The sequence below is a fragment of the Staurois parvus genome, unplaced genomic scaffold, assembly GCF_062004578.1.
Source record: "Staurois parvus isolate SC_StPar_1 unplaced genomic scaffold, SC_StPar_1.0 ptg000168l, whole genome shotgun sequence".
In the NCBI taxonomy this organism is placed as follows: Eukaryota; Metazoa; Chordata; class Amphibia; order Anura; family Ranidae; genus Staurois; species Staurois parvus.
In genome coordinates this window covers 1184369-1199458 of record NW_028317964.1, presented here as the reverse complement: position 1 = coordinate 1199458, position 15090 = coordinate 1184369, and the positions used below count along the sequence as shown (strand labels likewise).

Below are 15090 nucleotides of genomic sequence, written 5' to 3'. Positions count from 1 at the left end.
CATCCACCAATTCACTATATTAGCCTACAAGAACTGTTGGCGAGCCAGTAAGCAGTGCAACCAGGGGTGGACTGACCATTTGGAAACTCGGGCCCCGCCTGAGGGCCTGGGGTCAGTAGGGGGCCCCATGAGATGCCCCTGGTACCTTTTTCATAGGCTTTTTTGAGTTTGGGCAAGGACACAGGGACCCCATGATCCCCTATTGCCCGGGGGCCCCATGAGTTGTCAGTCTGCCCCTGAGTGCAACGGATACAATACAACTTCTTTTTAAATCACTATTGCCTAAGTCAGTGATGGCGAACCTTTTAGAGACCGAGTACCCAAACTGCAACACAAAACCCACTTATTTATCTCAAAGTGCCAACACTGCAATTAAACCTGAATACTGAGGTTTTAGTTAGAAAAAACAACCCATACATTTACATATTTTGTCTTAAAAGAAAAACACAATAACAGAGCTTCCACTGACCACCTGCTCAAAGGGGCAAAGTTCCACTGACCACCAGCACAAAGGGGCAAATTTTCACTGACCACCAGCACAAGGGGGAAATGTTCCACTGACCACCAGCACAAGGGGGAAATGTTCCACTGACCACCAGCACGAAGGAGCAAAGTTCCACTGACCACCAGCACAAAGGGACAAAGTTCCACTGACCACCAGCACAAAGGGGCAAAGTTCCACTGACCACCAGCAAAATCGGGCAAAGTTCCTCTGACCACCAGCACAAGGAGGCAAAGTTCCACTGACCACCAGCAGAAAGGGGCAATGTTCCACTGACCACCAGCACAAGGGGGCAAAGTTCCACTGAAAACCAGCACAAGGGGGCAAAGTTCCACTGACCACCAGTACAAGGCGGCAAAGTTCCACTGACCACCAGCACAAGGGGGCAAAATTCCACTGACCACCAGCACAAGGGGGCAAAGTTCCACTGACCACCAGCACAAGGAAATGTATTCCTAAGCGATCACAGTGGAAGTGGGAGCAGGTACAGTCAGGTCCATAAATATTGGGACATCAACACAATTCTAACATTTTTGGCTCTATACACCACCACAATGGATTTGAAATAAAACGAACAAGATGTGCTTTAACTGCAGACTGTCAGCTTTAATTTGAGGGTATTTACATCCAAATCAGGTGAACGGTGTAGGAATTACAACAGTTTGCATATGTGCCTCCCACTTGTTAAGGGGCCAAAAGTAATGGGACAGAATAATAATCATAAATCAAACTTTCACTTTTTAATACTTGGTTGCAAATCCTTTGCAGTCAATTACAGCCTGAAGTCTGGAACGCAGTCTGGAACACAAAAGAATTCATACCCCTTGAACTTTTTCACATTTTGTCATGTTACAACCAAAAACGTAACTGTATTTTATTGGGATTTGATGTGATAGACCAACACAAAGTGGCACAGAATTGTGAAGTGGAAGGAAAGTGATGAATGATTTTCAAAATTTTTTACAAATAAAAAAAAAAGTGTGGTGTGCATTTGTTATCAGCCCCCTTTACTCTCATACCCCTAACTACACTCTAGTGGAACCAATTGCCTTCAGAAGTCACTTAATTAGTAAATAGAGTCCACCTGTGTGTAATTTAATTTCAGTATACAGTAAATACAGCTGTTCTGTGAAACCCTCAGAGGTTTGTTAGAGAATATTAGTGAATAAACAGCATCTTGAAGGCCAAGGAACACACCAGACAGGTCAGGGATAAAATTGTGGAGTTTAATGAGGGGTTAGGTAATAAAAAAATATCCCAAGCTTTGAACATCTCACAAAGCACTGTTCAATCCATCGTCCAAAAAAGGAAAGAGTATGGCACAACTGCAAACCTACCAAGACATGGCTGTCCAGCTAAACTGACAGGCCGGGCAAGGAGAGCATTAATCAGTGAAGCAGCCAAGGGGCCCATGGTAACTCTGGAGGAGCTGCAGAGATTCACAACTCAGGTGGGAGAATCTATGCACAGGACAACTATTAGTCATGCACTCCACAAATCTGGTCTTTATGGAAGAGTGGCAAGAAGAAAGCCATTGTTGAAAAAAAGCCATAAGAAGTCCCGTTTGCAGTTTGTGAGAAGCCATGTGGGGAACACTGCAAATAAGTGGAAGAAGGTGCTCTGGTCAGATGAGACCAAAATTTAATTTTTTTACCTAAAAGCCAAACGCTATGTGTGGCGGAAAACTAACATTGCACATCACATCACCCTGAACACACCATCCCCACCGTGAAACATGGTGGTGGCAGCATCATGTTGTGTTGATGCTTTTCTTCAGCAGGGATAGGGAAGCTGGTCAGAGTTGATGGGAAGATGGATGGAACCAAATACAGGGCAATCTTAGAAGAAAACCTGTCAGAGTCTGCAACAGATTTGAGACTGGGGCCGAGGTTTACCTTCCAGCAGGACAGCGACCCTAAACATACAGCCTATGTATACAAAGGAATGGTTAGATCAAAGCATATTCATGTGTTAGAATGGCCCAGTCACAGTCCAGACCTAAATCCAATTGAGAATCTGTGGCAAGACTTGAAAATTGCTGTTCACTGACACTCTCTATCCAATCTGACAGAACTTGAGCTATTTTGCACAGAAGAATGGGCAAAAATTTCACTCTCTAGATATGCAAACCTGGTAGAGACATCCCCAAAAAGACTTGCAGCTGTAATTGCAGTGAAAGGTGGTTCTACAAAGTGTGGACTCCGGGGGGCAGAATACAAATGCACGCCACACTTTTCACATATTTATTTGTAAAAAGTTTAAAAAAACATTTCTCATTTTCCTTCCACTATCACATAAAATCCCATTAAAATACATTTACGTTTTTGGTTGCAACATGACAAAATGTGGAAATTTTCAAAGGGTATGAATACTTTTTCAAGGCACTGTATTTTTTTTTCTCCTAGTTTTCATGAATGTGCCTAAAACATAAAATAACATACTTTGATTGTTTCTTAGCCACTAGTCTACAGTATTTGCTTGCATCACAGCTGTAAACTAAATCTGGTAAAACACAGATAATTATGATAAGGATGATTATTATCAGACAATAAGGGGTACTAGAGTGCCTCTGAGCACCACAAACCCAAAATTGCTATTTAATTCTATTTTAATATGCAAAGCAAACAACCATGTCTCCATGCTTTATTTTACTGAAAAATCATTTTGAAAATCATCCCCTAGCATTTCTGCTGTGGTCATGTTGAGTAAGGGCAGATGAATTATGTTGCATTCCTGGAATCCATCTGCCCTTAGCTCATGCATGTAGGCAGGAGGGTGTGCTTAGCTACAAAAATCCCTCCTCCCCTCCTGAAGACTCCTGGGAAGTATGACATCATTTTCCAAAGCTTGGAAACTAAGAAGTAACTGAAGAAATGTAAAAAAAAAAAAGTTTAAAGCAATTAAGTGTGATATATTTCCTATTTATTTACCAATGCTAGCAGCATAAGGAATAAAAATAGTCCATGTTGATTGAGAAAGTGAAGTTCCGCTGTAACTTTTATTTAGATATATTTGTTTTATGGTTTTAGAAAACAATGATCGCATTAGATCTATGGCCTTCCAATCCAGCGATCAGCAAACCAGATTTAAAAGATTTCCTTCAACCACTTGGCCTCCAGAGCAGGGGCGGACTGACCATTCGAACACTCAGGCACTGCCCGAGGGCCCAGGATCAGTAGGGGGGCCCCATGAAATGCCCCTGGTACCTTTTTTATAGGCTTTTTTTGAGTGTGGGCAAGGACACAGGGGCCCCATGAGTTGTCAGTCCGGCCCTGCTCCAGAGGATTTGCCCCCCTTCCTGACCAGGCCATTTTTTGCGTTACACACAGGTCTCTCCCCTGTCAGTGTTACTCGGCGATCGCCAGGTGCCGGGGGGAATCTCCAGCCGGGACCCAGTGATTGACATCTGTAGCCGCCAATGTCGGTGTGGGTAGGGCGGCCGATAAATGCAAATCACGTATATACAGTATATGTGATTTTGCGAAGCCCTGTAGCAGTATATCTGCTATAGGGCAGAGGGGAAGCTGTTAATAAAAATGTCTGTCCTTGTACTAATCTACTTGGTAAAAAGCATATCACTTTGTGGTGGATTTACTAAGGGCAAATAAACTGTGTACTTTGCAAGTGCTGTTGCACTAATTGTCTCCAGTGCAACAAAAAATGCTTGTTTTTTTAACCACTTCCCGACCGGCCGTTGCATATAAACAGCCGGTCGGTGGCAGTGCAGGGTCAGGTGGCTGTTTATAAACAGCCTCCCCGCACCCTGCTTGGGCGCGCTCCCTGGGAGCATGCAGCACCGCGATCCAGTGCCCGCTGTGTCCTCCGGACACAGTGAAACACCGATCGTCGGATGGGACCTCTGTACGAGGTCCCGATCATGTGATCACTGATTGGCCAATCAGTGATCACATGCAAAGTAGTAAGCAAGATGTCACTTGTGACATCATTGCTTACTACGTGTGAAATCTGTGAATGATCACAGAGGTCACATGGTACAAGGCTATTCACAACAGCCTTGTATCATGTGAAAAGCTGTGACCAATCACAGCTCACTCAGTAGTGAGTGCAAGAATGCAGACAGAGAGAAAGAGAAATTATTGCTTTTACATCCTATATGGATGTAAAAGCAATCAGTGTAAAAAAAAAAAAAAAAAATCTTCATCACCCCCCACAAGTAGTACAGTGTCACCATGGTGACACTGTACTGCTAGGGTGACAGTATGTAAAAAAAAATATATATATATAAAAAATTAAAATATAAATGTAAAAAAAAAATGTTTAAAAATTATAATTTTTGGTTATAAACTAATTTTGATTTTTTTTTAACTAAACAGATAACGGAATAAATTTTGGCAAAGATTTATGATGAAATATTATTTATTTGCAAAATGTTATAAAAAAAACACTTTTTTTCAAAATGTTGGGACTTTTTCATTTACATAGCAAAAAAAATAAAAATCCCAGCGGTGAATAAATACCACCAAAATAAAGCTTTATCTGTGTCAAAAAAATGGTAAAAAATTAATATGGGTACAGTGTTACATGACCGCGCAATTGTCATTCAAAGTGTGATAGCGCTGAAAGCTGAAAATTGGCCTGGACAGGAAGGGGGTAAAAGTGTCCGGACTGGAAGTGGTTAAATGTAACTTTCAACTGACTGGGTATTCTTTACAAGGTGAAGCTTTACCACATTGCATTTACAAAGGAAAATGAGTGCAACTGTACTTGCAAAGTGCACAGTCGATTTGCCTTTAGTAAATCACCCCATTACGTTTTGGTTCTGGCGCATGTGATTTGAAGACATATTGGGGGTTATTTACTAAAACTGCATGGTTCAAAAACTGGTGCAGTTCTGCAACAAAACCAATCATCTTCCAGGTTTTATTGTCAAAGCTTAATTGAACAAGCTGAAGTCAGAAGCTGATTGGCTACCATGCACAACTGCACCAAATTCTCAGAGTGCCAGTTTTAGTAAATCTCCCCCATTGCATACATAACCAGCAGCAAAAGAGTGTGCTGGCTGCAGAAACGTCTTTATTCATATTCCTTAAAGACCCTGTTAACGTTGGTTCTCCAGCACAAGGGCACCATAACTTCAGGTCACATGACTTGGCTTGGAATCTGCTCTTTTATTTCTATTCCAATTTTATTGGTCTCATCTAACTTTCTAATGCCTGCCGGTGTAACCTAGACCTGATTAGGGACAGTTCACACGACATGCGTTTCAGTTGCTTTTTTCTGCATCCAAAATGCACAAAAAGTAGGTTATATGGTTGTCAATGTCATAGTTCACATTAGTGTTTGCAGTTCCGGTGCGTTTCGGTTGCAGAAAAAAAAGTGGAACAGGCTGCATCAAAATGCATTAAAACACACTGGAATACACATGTCCCCATTTAAATTGAAGAAAATGAGGAGAAAAAAATGAACTAGAATGCATAAAAAACGCACTGGAACATGTCCAAAACGCATCAAAATGCACTGGAACGTGTCAAAAACGTGCATGCGGAAACGCATCCAGAACACATCTGGACTGCATTTGCATAGTGTGGACCGGCCCTTACTAATGTAGGCTTCATTTACAGTCCTTAAGCAAGATAAAGCAAACCTAGAAAGTATTACCAGTTGGGAATAAAGGAATGGAACTGACAAACCTCACAAAGCTCTATAGCATTGTATTATAATTGATATACAGGATCTTATTATATCAGCCTTTCCCAAACAGGGTTCCAGGAATCCCCGAGGTTCCCTGAGAGGTTGCTAGAGGTTCCTTGAAAAGGGAGCAGTGGAAGATTGATCCCCTGCATACACTGGCCACCAATGTAAGGGGTCACTTCTACACTGACCTCCAATGTAAGGGGTCACTTCTACACTGACCTCCAATGTAAGGGGTCACTTCTACACTGACCTCCAATATAAAGGGTCACTTCTACACTGACCTCCAATATAAAGGGTAACTTCTACACTGACCTCCAATGTAAGGGGTCACTTCTACACTGACCTCCAATGTAAGGGGACACTTCTACACTGACCTCCAATGTAAGGGGTCACTTCTACACTGACCTCCAATGTAAGGGGTCACTTCTACACTGACCTCCAATGTAAGGGGACACTTCTACACTGACCTCCAATGTAAGGGGTCACTTCTACACTGACCTCCAATGTAAGGGGTCACTTCTACACTGACCTCCAATGTAAGGGGTCACTTCTACACTGACCTCCAATGTAAGGGGACACTTCTACACTGACCTCCAATGTAAGGGGTCACTTCTACACTGACCTCCAATGTAAGGGGACACTTCTACACTGACCTCCAATGTAAGGGGTCACTTCTACACTGACCTCCAATGTAAGGGGACACTTCTACACTGACCTCCAATGTAAGGGGTCACTTCTACACTGACCTCCAATGTAAGGGGTCACTTCTACACTGACCTCCAATGTAAGGGGTCACTTCTACACTGACTGCCAATGTAAGGGGTCACTTCTACACTGACCTCCAATGTAAGGGGTCACTTCTACACTGACCTCCAATGTAAGGGGACACTTCTACACTGACCTCCAATGTAAGGGGTCACTTCTACACTGACCTCCAATATAAAGGGTCACTTCTACACTGACCTCCTATGTAAGGGGTCACTTCTACACTGACCTCCAATGTAAGGGGTCACTTCTACACTGACCTCCAATGTAAGGGGTCACTTCTACACTGACCTCCAATGTAAGGGAACACTTCTACACTGACCTCCAATGTAAAGGGTCACTTCTACACTGACCTCCAATGTAAGGGAACACTTCTACACTGACCTCCAATGTAAGGGAACACTTCTACACTGACCTCCAATGTAAGGGGTCACTTCTACACTGACCTCCAATGTAAGGGGTCACTTCTACACTGACCTCCAATGTAAAGGGTCACTTCTACACTGACCTCCAATGTAAGGGAACACTTCTACACTGACCTCCAATGTAAGGGGTCACTTCTACACTGACCTCCAATGTAAGGGGTCACTTCTACACTGACCTCCAATGTAAAGGGTCACTTCTACACTGACCTCCAATGTAAGGGAACACTTCTACACTGACCTCCAATGTAAGGGGTCACTTCTACACTGACCTCCAATGTAAGGGGTCACTTCTACACTGACCTCCAATGTAAGGGGTCACTTCTACACTGACCTCCAATGTAAGGGTACACTTCTACACTGACCTCCAATGTAAGGGGTCACTTCTACACTGACCTCCAATGTAAGGGGTCACTTCTACACTGACCTCCAATGTAAGGGGTCACTTCTACACTGACCTCCAATGTATGGGGTCACTTCTACACTGACCTCCAATGTAAGGGGTCACTTCTACACTGACCTCCAATGTAAGGGAACACTTCTACACTGACCTCCAATGTAAAGGGTCACTTCTACACTGACCTCCAATGTAAAGGGTCACTTCTACACTGACCTCCAATGTAAGGGAACACTTCTACACTGACCTCCAATATAAAGGGTCACTTCTACACTGACCTCCTATGTAAGGGGTCACTTCTACACTGACCTCCAATGTAAGGGGTCACTTCTACACTGACCTCCAATATAAGGGGTCACTTCTACACTGACCTCCAATGTAAAGGGACACTTCTACACTGACCTCCAATGTAAGGGGTCACTTCTACACTGACCTCCAATGTAAGGGGTCACTTCTACACTGACCTCCAATGTAAGGGAACACTTCTACACTGACCTCCAATGTAAAGGGTCACTTCTACACTGACCTCCAATGTAAGGGAACACTTCTACACTGACCTCCAATGTAAGGGGTCACTTCTACACTGACCTCCAATGTAAGCGGTCACTTCTACACTGACCTCCAATGTAAAGGGTCACTTCTACACTGACCTCCAATGTAAGGGAACACTTCTACACTGACCTCCAATGTAAGGGAACACTTCTACACTGACCTCCAATGTAAGGGGTCACTTCTACACTGACCTCCAATGTAAAGGGTCACTTCTACACTGACCTCCAATGTAAGGGGTCACTTCTACACTGACCTCCAATGTAAGGGGTCACTTCTACACTGACCTCCAATGTAAGGGGTCACTTCTACACTGACCTCCAATGTAAAGGGTCACTTCTACACTGACCTCCAATGTAAGGGAACACTTCTACACTGACCTCCAATGTAAGGGGTCACTTCTACACTGACCTCCAATGTAAGGGAACACTTCTACACTGACCTCCAATGTAAAGGGTCACTTCTACACTGACCTCCAATGTAAGGGGTCACTTCTACACTGACCTCCAATGTAAGGGAACACTTCTACACTGACCTCCAATGTAAAGGGTCACTTCTACACTGACCTCCAATGTAAAGGGTCACTTCTACACTGACCTCCAATGTAAGGGAACACTTCTACACTGACCTCCAATGTAAGGGGTCACTTCTACACTGACCTCCAATGTAAGGGGTCACTTCTACACTGACCTCCAATGTAAAGGGTCACTTCTACACTGACCTCCAATGTAAGGGAACACTTCTACACTGACCTCCAATGTAAGGGGTCACTTCTACACTGACCTCCAATGTAAGGGGTCACTTCTACACTGACCTCCAATGTAAGGGGTCACTTCTACACTGACCTCCAATGTAAGGGTACACTTCTACACTGACCTCCAATGTAAGGGGTCACTTCTACACTGACCTCCAATGTAAGGGGTCACTTCTACACTGACCTCCAATGTAAGGGGTCACTTCTACACTGACCTCCAATGTAAGGGGTCACTTCTACACTGACCTCCAATGTAAGGGGTCACTTCTACACTGACCTCCAATGTAAGGGGTCACTTCTACACTGACCTCCAATGTAAGGGGTCACTTCTACACTGACCTCCAATGTAAGGGGTCACTTCTACACTGGCCTCCAATGTAAGGGTACACTTCTACACTGACCTCCAATATAAAGGGTCACTTCTACACTGACCTCCAATGTAAGGGGTCACTTCTACACTGACCTCCAATGTGAGGGGTCACTTCTACACTGACCTTCAATGTAAGGGGTCACTTCTACACTGACCTCCAATGTAAGGTGTCACTTCTACACTGACCTCCAATGTAAGGGGACACTTCTACACTGACCTCCAATGTAAGGGGTCACTTCTACACTGATCTCCAATGTAAGAGGTCACTTCTACACTGACCTCCAATGTAATGGGTCACTTCTACACTGACCGCCAGTGTAAGGGGTCACTTCTGCACTGACCGCCAGTCTAAGGGGTCACTTCTGCACTGACCGCCAGTCTAAGGGGTCACTTCTACACTGACCGCCAGTCTAAGGGGTCACTTCTGCACTGACCACCAGTCTAAGGGGTCACTTGTACACTGACTGCCAGTGTAAGGGGTCACTTCTACAATGACTGCCAGTGTAAGGGGTCACTTCTACACTGACTGCCAGTGTAAGGGGTCACTTTTACACTGACCACCAGTGTAAGGGGTCATTTCTATACTGACCTCCAATTTAAAAGGGGTCACTTCTACACTGACCGCCAGTGTAAGGGGTCACTTCTACACTGACCGCCAGTGTAAGGGGTCACTTCTACACTGACCGCCAGTGTAAGGGGTCACTTCTACACTGACTGACAGTGTAAGGGGTCACTTCTAAACTGACCGCCAGTGTAAGGGGTCACTTCTACACTGACTGCCAGTGTAAGGGGTCACTTCTACTAGGGGCGGACTGCCAACTCATGGGGCTCCCGGGCAATAGGGGATCATGGGGCCCCTGTGTCCTTGCCCAAACTCAAAAAAGCCTATGAAAAAGGTACCAGGGGCATCTCATGGAGCCCCATACTGACCCCGGGCCCTCGGGCAGTGCCCGAGTTTCCAAATGGTCAGTGCGCCCCTGACTTTTACACTGACCACCAGTGTAAGGGGACACTTCTACACTGACCGCCAGTGTAAGGGGTCACTTCTACACTGACCGCCAGTGTAAGGGGTCACTTCTACACTGACCGCCAGTGTAAGGGGTCACTTCTACAGTGACCTCCAATTCATAAGGGGTCACTTCTTCACTGACCTCCAATGTAAGGGGTCACTTCTATACTGATCTCCAATTTATAAGGGTTCACTTCTACACTGACCTCCAATGTAAGGGGTCACTTCTACACTGACTGCCAATGTAAGAGGTCACTTCTACATTGACTGCCAATGTAAGGGGTCACTTCTACACTGACCTCCAATGTAAGGGGTCACTTCTACACTAACTGCCAATATAAGGGGTCACTTCTACACTGACCTCCAATGTAAGAGGTCACTTCTACACTGACCTCCAATGTATGGGGTCACTTCTACACTGACCACCAATAAAAGGGGTCACTTCTACACTGACCTCCAATGTAAGGGGTCACTTCTACACTGACTGCCAATGTAAGAGTCACTTCGACATTGACTGCTAATATAAGGGGTTCATTCTGTACTGACCACCAATGTAAGGGGTCACTTCTACACTGATCACCAATGTAAGGGGTCACTTTTATACTAACCACCACTGTAAGGGGTCACTTCTATACTTACCACCCATGAAAGGTCACCTCTACATTGACCACTATTGTAACGGTGTCCACTACTGCACTGATTATCAATGTAAAAGATCAATTCTACATTGACCACCAAAGTAAGGGTGTCCACTTATAAACTGATCAACAATGTTAGGGGTCACTATTTCACTGAAAACCAATGTAATGGGTTAATTCTGTACTGACCATCAATATAAGGGATCACTCCTACATGAACAATGAATGTAGGAGGTCACTTCTAAACTGACCACCAATGTAAGGAGTCAATACTACACAAATCACCAATGTCAGGAATCACTTTTAAACAGACCTCCAATGTAATGGGTTCATTTTGTACTGACTATTACTTCTACATTGACCACCATTGTAAAGGGTCATTACCACAATGACCACCAATATAATGGGTCATTACAATTTTCACTGTCTGTGTTTCTTTTCTGACAATTAATTATTACTTGTTTCACTTTATGACTATTATTTAATCCAATTCTTTCTTATTTTATTTAGAAGTCTCTACATCTTACTGGTCTTGCCAATGTACCATGGAGCTGTAGGTCTAATAATTTTAATAAAGGCTCCATGAGATCTGAGAACTATTCCCCTGTTCCCCTGGGGTAAAAGGTAGAGAAACACTGGGCTACATTATAGCTAGATAACTTGTGGCCCTTCGAGGACCTGCCTGGGCATGCTAAATCTTGTAGTTCATTGGTATTCAGAACTACCCAGATGACTTGTGGCTAGACTGAATGGTCCAATTGTCTTCACCAGACTTCATTACTCTCTTTCCTACAGACAACCTGACATATTATATGAAAATTATTTCAAAGATTCCTCATTTTGTTCAGTGCTCCAACCATCATACATACATACCCCTCTTTCCTGATCATCATGTGATTACACCATACCATGAATATGATTTATTGCTTTTTAATGTTTCCCGGTGATCAGAGTCTGTTCACCATTTCTGTTAAATAATTACAGAGAACAAAGCCCTTGTCCACCTATTCCCTATTTAAATGGATTTATATTGTATTTCAATTTTTTCTATTTTGTATATGATTTTAGAGTTTCTGGTCAACAGAACAATATTGCAATCGCCAAACAACATAATTTTTCTTTATATTGAATGCAGTCGTTGCTTGTTCGCACACCCCAGCTGCTCGGTGTCACCCAAATCAGACCTACAGACGTATGTAAACAGATGTGCATGGGGTGCACTGCTAATAAAACGGTGTAAATAAACAATACGGCTTTACAAGAGTGACATCATCCAACATTATAGACACAACAGGACTGACATTGTACTCCTCCAGCAGGAGACTGCAGGGCAAAAGATGCTTGCAGAAATCTCAGTTCATTCTTCTTTAGGCAGAGAACAAAGAACCTCTCCTCTACAGAAGGGGGACCAAGCTACAAGGAGATTTCATGGATGTCTTCCCCCAAGACATGTAAAGTTCTGGGGTGCTCAGACCTTGCCTACGCCATCTGCTACTCCGAGGACATGATACACGTCATAGCATCCCTTGTAATGGGGGAATGAATGAAAGCATTACGCAGCAAACCTGCCATTGTACACTTGAGATTCCATGAATGTGCCCCCCCCAGCATTTTTTAACCCTTGCATTCAAATATCGTCAAAGCAGAGGCATGCATGATCCTAACCAATGTTTAGATGTTAAGGCAGATTTACTATACCTCAATGGGCTCAGCAGCTGTAGGAAGGAAAGCAGGCAAGGATGGTAGGAACACAGGCAGAGAATGGTTTCTGCTGCTGTAAGAAGCTATTCATATGGGCTGCAGTTCATGAGGCTGCCAATAGGGGAGCTGCTGCTTCAATAGGTGGAGTTCTTTGTAATGACAAATGACAATCAATTATTGTTATAGAACATTAAGGCTCATTCAATCATTTTTGTATTTCAACATTGTAGCTTGTGTAGTTTATACTACTCCCGTGTCTCAAAAACAATTCTGGAGATAGTTTTCCAGTTCATACTCACAGGATTTTGAAACCTGTGGTTCCAACTGCTATGGGACTACAAGGTCCAGCAGGCTATACTATCCCAACCAGGCAAGACAAGGGATTTTATTTGTAACAGCAGGCAATGGGCTAATAAAAACTGCTATATAGTCAGTATGTTACATACCTGTCATTTAAACCAATTCAAGCGGTATTAACCCTTTGCTGCTCTTTTAAATTTGCATATTTATTTGCACATTAGTTGGTTGATTGATATTTAGTGGCGCTGTCCATATTCTAATTAGGTATTAACCCTTTCACTGCCAGAGCTGTTTCTTCTTTTTTTTGGCACATATTTTTTTAAAAATTGTTTTAGGTACACACTAGGCAGGAGAGCACAGCGTGGTCAGTTTCCTGGCTGTGCTGGGAGCTAACCTAATGATCACTCTTGTTCTGACATCCCCACAAACAGCCATTCACTAGGAAGACCAGTGTGCTGCTCTTCTCCCCCAGCCCTCTGAGCTACTTATGCAGCTAAGAACAGAGGGTAGGTGATCACTTTTTAAAAAAAGGGGGGAAAGGGTATTTAGAATGTTTTTTATATCTATACACAAATGTTTTGCCTTTCACTTCTGTTTTAAACTGAAGGGGTTGCTTTACAAGGTGAGGTTTACATATACTTTAACCACTTGCCCTCCAGAGGATTTACCCCCTTTCCTGACCAGGCCAATTTTTGCGATATTGCGCTGCGTTACTTTAATTAAAAATTGCACGGTCATGCAATCCTGCACCCAAAAGAAATTTGTCCTTTTTTCCCACAAATTATTATTATTATTATTACACAGTATTTATATAGCGCCAACAGTTCGCTCAGCGCTGTACATTACAATGGGAGACAATACACAAGACAGTACAATAATAATACAATGTGATACACGAGGGTTTGAGGGCCCTGCTCCTTGGAGCTTACAATCTAGGAGGGAGGGGATAGTGGTACAGGAGGAAATAGCTGTGGGGGATGGAGTGGTAGGAAGAGTGGAGGAGATTGGCAATTATCTGAGGGCGGGGTAGGCTTCCCTGAAGAGGTGGGTTTTCAGGGTGCGCCTAAAGGAGAGGAGAGTAGGTGAAAGTCTGATGGATTGGGGTAGGGAGTTCCAGAGGATGGAGGAAGCCCTGGAGAAGTCCTGGAGGCGGGCATGGGAGGAGGAAACCAGGAACCTAGAGAGAAGGAGGTCTTGTGAGGAGCGGAGAGTGTGTTTTGGGTGGTATTTGGATATTAGGTCGGTGATGTAGTTTGGGGCAGTATTATGGACAGCTTTGTACGTCAGTGTTAGCATTTTGAATTTTATCTGTTGGGCAATCGGAAACCAGTGGAGGGATTGGCAGAGGGGGGTGGCGGATACGGAGCGGATGGTAAGGTGGATGAGTCTGGCCACAGAATTCAGGATAGACTGAAGCAGGGATAGCCTGTGGTGAGGTAGGCCGGTGAGGAGGGAGTTACAGTAATCAAGTCGTGATATGATAAGGGAGTGAATGAGTTGCTTAGTAGATAGCTGTTATATAGGGGCCAGCTCAAGCAGACGTAGCAAGGAACTGTGATTGAAGTCATCATAGAAAGAAGAAAAAACAAAGCACATAGTTGTAGGACTAGCAAAAGAATAGGTAGAGGTGAAGAAAAGACATCCAACCTCCTAGGGCACTAGATTATTATAAGGGTTGGCTAATGATTCTCTTTTTAGTATCCCAATCTCCCATAGCCAGAAGTATAACCCGACTGTTTATGAATTTCCGTGTCCCTCAATGGATGATGCAGAAATCACTGCAAAATTTGGGAACTAAGAGCCCAGCCAACAGCAGGTGAATAGGCAGACTGGACACCGGATCCCAAGATCTGCTCTAACTACTCTTTCTACCATCAGGTTTCTCTAAAGCCCAACTTGAGTCGTCTATGGCACCATTACAAGGCCTGGCAGCCCTTGGCGGGGTCATCTTCATGCATGGAACAGCCAATCGGAGCAGAGACTCATCCAGATACACAACACTCGCAGGCTGAGGTGGAGACTTAAATA

At 43.8% G+C, this 15090-nt stretch overlaps 1 protein-coding gene across 5 annotated transcripts in view; it reads right to left on the bottom strand.

The window, feature by feature from the left end:
• Nucleotides 1-12873, bottom strand: part of TP53BP1 (tumor protein p53 binding protein 1) — a 146692-nt gene extending 133819 nt beyond the window's left edge. For all 5 annotated transcript variants that reach the window (XM_089676392.1, XM_089676394.1, XM_089676395.1 and 2 more), the window contains exon 1: nucleotides 12760-12873. The gene's annotated coding sequence lies outside the window, so the exon portion shown is untranslated. The remainder of the gene's footprint in view (nucleotides 1-12759) is intronic.
• Between the last annotated feature and the right edge of the window lie 2217 nt (nucleotides 12874-15090).